This window comes from Mesoplodon densirostris, chromosome 1, assembly GCF_025265405.1.
Source record: "Mesoplodon densirostris isolate mMesDen1 chromosome 1, mMesDen1 primary haplotype, whole genome shotgun sequence".
NCBI lineage: Eukaryota > Metazoa > Chordata > Mammalia > Artiodactyla > Ziphiidae > Mesoplodon > Mesoplodon densirostris.
In genome coordinates this window covers 163,832,896-163,840,754 of record NC_082661.1, presented here as the reverse complement: position 1 = coordinate 163,840,754, position 7,859 = coordinate 163,832,896, and the positions used below count along the sequence as shown (strand labels likewise).

At 32.9% G+C, this 7,859-nt stretch overlaps 1 non-coding gene across 1 annotated transcript; it reads left to right on the top strand.

The window, feature by feature from the left end:
- The first annotated feature begins 7,402 nt into the window (after positions 1–7,402).
- Positions 7,403–7,509, top strand: LOC132501273 (U6 spliceosomal RNA). The gene has a single exon (XR_009534210.1). It is a non-coding gene; the product is annotated as a U6 spliceosomal RNA (small nuclear RNA).
- The last annotated feature ends 350 nt before the right edge of the window (positions 7,510–7,859 follow it).

The following is a 7,859-nucleotide window of genomic DNA, read 5'->3' as shown; positions in this document are numbered from 1 at the left end:
AAAGCAATCTTTAGGTAAACAGACACACTCTGACAGTGCTCTCATGGAAGAGGAAGATAAATTACAAACTGGATTAGCAATGTTCTCAAAACTTTTTCTAGATTAGTTATGTGTGTTTGTTGACCATTCAAGGACAGTTTCACAGACATTCTGTGGTTTCTTTCCAAAGATAAGTTCAAACCTCCTTTGATTTCTTAAAAAAAAAAAAATACATTGAATTATATCTCTAAATATGTGTCCTCTTCTATTATGTTTTTTCTTCTCTGATGATTACAAATATTTGTACTTGCTATTCACTTTGTCTATTTTCTATATATATCACTTTCTCTTTAGATGTTTATTTTATATATTTACTTTTCTCTCTCTAGACCTTGTTTGCATATTCATTGTTTTTTAGCAAGGTTAGGCTTTTAAAATGGGATTTTAATATTTATTTCCCCTACCAGCTATCAAATACCTTATTTATTAACAGGGAAGTAAAGTATTTCAAGAATTTAAATCTCACAAGTCTCATTTCTGGGCAACTAAAATTTAATAAAACAAATATTGAAGTACATTCCAACTTAGTCAAAGACATATTTCAAAATCTTATTTATATTTTGGAAAGTTAATGTATGCTGTTCTATGTAATATTGTTTATAAATTTGGATTCTCTTTTTATATGATTAAGTATCATTCATTCTTATTCTTATATAAAAAGAGTTAAACTGAGGGGAGTGTTTAAGGAGTGTGCAACTAAGATTGGGACTTGAAGCCACGGGCCAGGACTCAAACGTAGCCATCACCCAGATTGGGACTTGCACCCATTGGCCAGGACTCAAACCCAGCCAAAACCCAGATTGAGATTTGAACCCACGGTCTTTTAATTGAGATCACACACCTGGTCTCAAGACTTAATGAAGCTCAGGTTCTTGATGTCTTGTCACAGAAAGAATACAGTGAGAGACAAAGTGATAAGTAAAAAATGGATTTATTTAGAGAGAAACACACTCCACTGACAGAGTGTGGGACATCTCAGAAGGCAAGGGGAGCACCAGGGTATGGGGATGCCAGTTTTTATAGGGGTAGGTAATTTTATAGGCTAATGAGTGGGAGGTGTATTCCAGCTATTTTGGGGATGGGGTAGGAATTGGGACACCACCCATTTTTTGACATTTATGGTTGGCATTGGAACTGTCATGGCACCTGTGGGTGTGTCATTTAGCTTACTGATATATTACAATGAGCACATACTGAGGCTCAAGGTCTAGTAGGAATCAGTTTGTCCACCATCTTGGACTTATTTGGTCCTAATCAGTTTATATTGTGTCCTTAGTCTATGTCATTCCTTTTTTTTTTTTTTTTTGCGGTACGTGGGCCTCTCACTGTTGTGGCCTCTCCCATTGTGGAGCACAGGCTCTGGATGCACAGGTTCAGCAGCCATGGCTCACGGGCCCAGCCACTCCGTGGCATGTGGGATCTTCCCGGACCGGGGCACGAACCCATGTCCCCTGCATCAGCAGGTAGACTCTCAACCGCTGCACCACCAGAGAAGCCCCACTGGCTATGTCATTCTTTTAAAGGTTGTGCCCTGCCTCCTTCCCTCCTGTTTCAGTATTTAAGATAAATACTCCTTACTTCATTTTATCAATTTTATGAAATACTTACAATTATAAATTCTTGGTGCTTTTTCTGAGTTTATAATACTCAAAGCTTTTATTTTACTTTTATTCAAAATGAATTAATTATATTCATTAAAAATCAATCTTCTATGATTTCCACCTTTTTTTACATATCTATTTTACATATGCATTTAATTTTAGTCTTTCCTTGTTAATCTGTCTTTCTAGATTTATAATCATGTATTCTGCCTATTACTTTACCCAATTTGTCATCAACTTTCTGGCATTTCTAATGGGTATGCATGTCTCATTTAAAGTGGTCAGTTTTTAAAGGAAAAGAAAAAGTGATGTAAAAATGAGTTTAAGTTTCTGCCTTAAAATTTTGTTGATTTTTTCCCCTTGTAATTTTACAATCATGTAGTTTTTTCATTATGTTAACACTCAATATGTTTCAAATTCTATTTCAATTTGATATTAAGAACCATTGATATTCTTTGAAATATTAATACTGATAATGTTGGAATTTCAAAAATATTCAAAAAATATTGCCAATGTGGGAAAAGTTGATGTCATGTATGGAAGTACCAGGTTTAATATGTCATCAGAAATATATATATATATATATATATATATATATATATATATAAAAGAATCTCAGATTAGAAGTCTCCATGACCTTTAGTTAAAACACTAATTTAGGTCTCTGCTTGAATACTACTTTTACTGAGAAGCTTATTGCCTCTTATACCAACTTTTCCTTGACCAACTTTCAAGCAAATGATCATGTAGCAATACTGTCAAAATGGCAATGAATAAGATTCAGAGCTACAAAGATTATCAAGAACCAAAGCTTGGAAAGCTGAGTTTTACTTCTGGATCAGTTATTTGCTAGCAAATGTGTCAGAAAATATCCCTCCACTGGACACTTCAGTGAAATTGTCTGCCAGGAAATCCTCACTGTCTTTTTATCTTAGGTGCTCATTCTCATCAGTCTTGGTTTATTGCTCTTGAAACAATTATTTAAAACTTATGTAGAAGTAGACTTCAGTTGAAAATGTCTTCATTTCACTTAGGACCAAAGGACCCCAGACCATGTCAGGCTAGATTAATGTAGTCACATTATTAAACATCCCAGAATGACCATTTTAAAACATAATTTGACTTGATTATGCATAAACATCAAAGTTGTGCACAAATATCAACTGTTATAGAAAAAGCCTCATTTAAAACTCTTCTAACCTATCCTCTGACAGCAGAATCATACAAAACTCTTCAGTATACAAACATATTTATTATCAAATTCTCCAAATTAATCTATCAAAATTACCTTTTCCATTGTCCTATCTTACCTTTGTTCAATTGTTGTCTTGAACTATTTATGACAAAATCTGAAGGTATTTGACCTACTCTTATTTTTTAATTACATTTTATTTTTTAAGTCCACAGAATCACATGAACTCTAATATCAAGAACAAATAACTTCACTAGCAAATTCATTAACTGAGTTCCAGAATCAATAGTTCAAGAGGTTACTGCTCTTCTTTTTTCATAATGTGGTCATTGAACATGTAAATTGTCTGAAATTGTGCTCCTCTCTAAATTTTTAAATATATGTTTTGGGTGGAATTGTGACCTTGGAATGTCCTTATCAAGTGCCTAGTTTACTGAATGTAAATGCAGAGGAATATTTTTTGAGGATTATGTCGAAACACATGAACTGAAATTGAAGTTTACATTTACAAAACACTGCTAAAAAAATTTGTCGAGTATGTTAAGAGGATGTGTTGTGGGCCTAGTGAAGGGATGAGAGAAGCAAGGTCAGAGCCCAGATAGATTCAATCACAAGGAGTAAGTAAAACACCCTTAGTTGTCATATGACAACTCAACTTTTTACTACTATGAACAAGAGATAACCTGGATATTTTTTCACATTCATTTACCAGTCTAAATTACCAACTGTATGTTACTTGCTCAACCACAATGCCTAAACAAAGACAGTAAAAAGGACTCTGAAATTTATGTTTGAATAGAACACTTTGTAATCAAGACTGTAAGCATGAAGTTACAATATCAGAGCAAAACATCTTCAATCAACTCTTTTATGTATATAAGATATCCATATTTCCTACATGATTAAATCTTAATCCTTGGCTCCAGAAAAAAATTTTTTTAATATATATACATACACATATATATGTATGTGTATATATATATATATATATATATATATATATATATATATATATATATATAACAGAGAAAAAATAGCATCTGAATAAAGCAATGAAAAACTTATTGTGGGTAAATGAATCCAATTAAATATTTGATTCAGAATGTCATCAGTAATTTAATAAGAAATTTTGATTTATATCAGTAATTACAAAAGGTAGATTGCATCTAAGAGTCTTCTAAACAGACCAGTAATCATTTTTAATTAGGTTTTGATGGGACTGGAAGCTGTAATGATAAAGATAAAAATATGGGATGTCCACTTATTTTTATCTGAGTTATTAAAAATGCTTTATTACTTAAATACAAATCAAAATTTTTCAAGTGGGTGAAGATTTTTTTGAAATATTGTGATAGTAAAAATAATCAGACAGTTTTATGGAAGTATAAATAATATTAGAATTGCAGCTTATACTGCAACATATATCCAAGGCAATCTTGTATCATAGTAAACCATGCATTTAATAAGTTTTATTGCGGCACTAAAGTCTTTTAACTAGAAATGCAGTATTCATAATTATTTGTAGTTTTACTTTATTCACAAATATCCCATGTAAATTTCTTATAAGCTGATTCATGTCTCCCTTTCCAAATTTACATATTGAAGCCCTAACTTCAATGTGATGGTATTTGGAGATAAGGCCTATCTAGAGGTTATTAAGGTTAAATGAGTTCATAAGAATGGAGCCTTAATCCAATATGAATGCAGTCCTTCCAAGAAGAGGAAGAGGTACCAGGAGTGTGTGTGACAGAGGAAAGACCATGTGAGGACATAAGGAGAAGGTGGCCATCGGCAAGTCATTGAGAGAGGTCTCAGGAGAAATCGACCCTGCTGGCACCATTATCTTGGACTTTCAACTGCCAGAACTGTGACAAAATAAATTTCCATCATTTAAGCCACCCAGCCTGTGGTATTTTGTTAATGGAAACACTAGCAAAGTAACAGAAAGTTTTAAGACCAAGTTGTGTAACTTTCATAAAGAAGTTTGGGGACAAGGAAACTATTACATATAGAAATCTATAATTTAGCACTTTTCCTTAAACATTCAAAATATATATTTACATGAAAACTTAAAGTATTAAGTTTTAATTCAAAACAAATGGCTGAAATGGAAAAGCCAGATGTTTCAGTTCATTCTCTAAAAATGCAGCAGGCTGAGGTATGGGAAATGTTGGGAAAAAAATAGAGTTCTATATGTATTGTCAGGGTATAAAAGTAGAATTTAGGAAAACTTAAAATCATGTGTAGATCTGACATGTGTCCACTCCTATTAGGACAGTGACTAGTTGTATATAAGGAGTAGATCTGGTCTTTGAAAATATAAGCAGCTAAACAGGATATCAGTAATTTAGACAAACTGATCAGAAATGGACTTCAGGGCTACAAGAGCACTGGAGTACTTTGCAGTAAGCTGTGCTGGATATGGTTGCTCCATCCCTACCACGTTCAAGGGTGCTTTTTTGTATAGCAAGAGCAGAAAGCTAAATATTTTTTTTCTAGATTTCCTTACTCATACGGAATGCAATTAGGTCCTATCAATTAGATGCATTTATATAAGTGTTTTTAAGGGAAAAAATGAAAGGAAACCATCTTTTTGCTGATTTTTGTTGGTTTGTTGTTATTGAGAGCAAGTGTGAGGATGTGATTTTGTTTTGTGGCTTTGTTTTAGAATCCAGTTTCCAGCTTCACTGGTGTTTAAGTAAGTTCAGGGGTGACAGCTACTTCCTGATTCATCCAGATAGTATGTCAAACTCAGTGGTTCAGAGGTGACCTCTTGATTTTCCACTTTTCTGATTGTATCAGAGGTCAACCCTTGGTTGATCAATTCAGTATGTAATGTTCTAAGGTATACCTCAGAACCTACTCTTCCAATAGTTCTCTGGATTAAATCCCATCCTGTTCATAATAGTTAGTGTATATTGTTAGATAAACCAGGAAGAAATAGTCAGTTTTCTGTATGGAATTAATTCTATTGTTGTTTGAGAAAGTAGTGTGTTATCCATACTCAAAATTTGATATAATAGAAAATGTATGCAATTGTAACCCATAGATATCTCCAAATGTATACATGAGTAGGTTAATATAACTATTCCTCGAACAGGAAAATGTCTCTAATTCCACATTTTGAGTTTCTTTTTTCCTTAATCCACAGATGCATTCTTACTCCCTGCTCCCCGCCAATGTGGTATACATTTACTGAAATAATTATCATGACTAATAGTTAAATAGAAAAAAAAATACTATTTTGTCAACAAGGGAACATCCTTGGTTTCATTATCAGTTAGCCAAAAATTGAGTCAATACATAACCACAAACATACACAGAGGTATTAAACCTTATCTTCCCAGACCTAGTAACAAAAGGAAATGTTTATGAAAGAGAAAAAGTTATACTATTCTGTCAGTCTTTTATTCAATTTGATTACTTCCCTTCCTTACTCAGAGACTAAAACTGTATTGAGTTACAAACCCTTGCCCTAACATCTACCTGAGCTATACCTGAAGAAATCTTTTAAATACCTTTTCTTAAAATCATTTAATGGAAAGGGTACTTGACAGAGAAGAAGGAAAAGCTTGAGTGTTTATGGCTGCAGCTATTAACTAGTGAAGATCACTTCATTAGATCTCTCTGGGGCTTAGCTTACACTTCAATTAAAAATTAAAGGTGACCTAAATGATCTCTAAAACTTCCTATAGGTCTAAGATACCAGGTTTCTCTTCTGGTTATGCTATTCCAGGAAGGAATATATAAAAAGAGTGTTTAAAATGGCCTCTTAGATTATGGAAGGAAAATGCTAAATTAGAACTTATTAATTAAATATGCAGAGAAACATGGGAAGAAATAAGACATTTCCTAAAGGAGAATCCATAATTTAATGCAGATTTCAATTAATACAAAACCACAAACTATCAATAAATATTATGAAAGGTGCTTCTCTTTCCACCATGCTTACTACACTCCCATATGTCTTGCTACTGTCCCCTGGGAGAAATGTTGTCACATATTTTCCTAAACCTTAAAAATGTACTTATCTATAAAGTTGTGTGTTTGTTTTTTTCTCTCTTAAAATAGAAAAAAGGAAAGTATCTGAAAGTCATAATTTTCAAGGTGATTTTTTAGAGAAGCACAAAGATGAAGAAATTTTGTCTGTTAAAAGATATGATGTTTGTGATAGCAGATTATCCCTAGGATATTTACTTTTATTAAAACCTGTGGCTTCACTTTCTTAATATCTTTAGGGCTAAGATTGCTGAGATATTAGGAGAAGACAGCAATGACAAAAGTATTTTGGAATTTATCATCATTCTATCTAAAATGCCTTCATTTTCCTTGAGTTTACTGCATATATGAAAAAGAAAAACAAAAGTTTATCAGAGAAGCTTTAGAGTTCAAATTTCATTATAAAAGTTACAAATTAATTTACTTAATTACCAAAGTCCATCCAATACTATCAATTTGTTCTCTCAAGTGCATGGAACAGTGCATGGGAAGGTGCCTTACCAATAGGATATTAGGGCATTTTCCATGGGCTAGGTTAGACACAAATTCTTCATGAAAAGAAAAAGCTTTAGTGCTCACTTTGGCAGCACATATACTAAAATTGGAACAATACAGAGAAGATTAGCATGGCCCCTGAACAAGGATGGCATGCAAATCTGTGAAGCATTCCATATTTTTTTTAAAAAAGCAGTAAAATTTCAGCTATATTTGTAAATATCTGGAATTTGAGGAAAAAATAGTGCTTTGAACATTGTTTGTACTGCACAACCAGTTTGACCTTTGCCTAAGCACCCTAGTCAATTAGGACATTGAGTATAATGATTAATGCAATGAATTGACCAACTGTGTGACTGAACTAACCAAATAATATAATTCACTTAATGTGAAATATGTGAATGCTCTGAGAAATCCCTGACCTCCTCTGTTCTGCAAGATGGCACCTTCAACAACTAAATAGGCTACATGCATCATATTGTTGGGAAACTCAAATACATAAACAAAAACAAATACTTACAGAGAATTAGAAT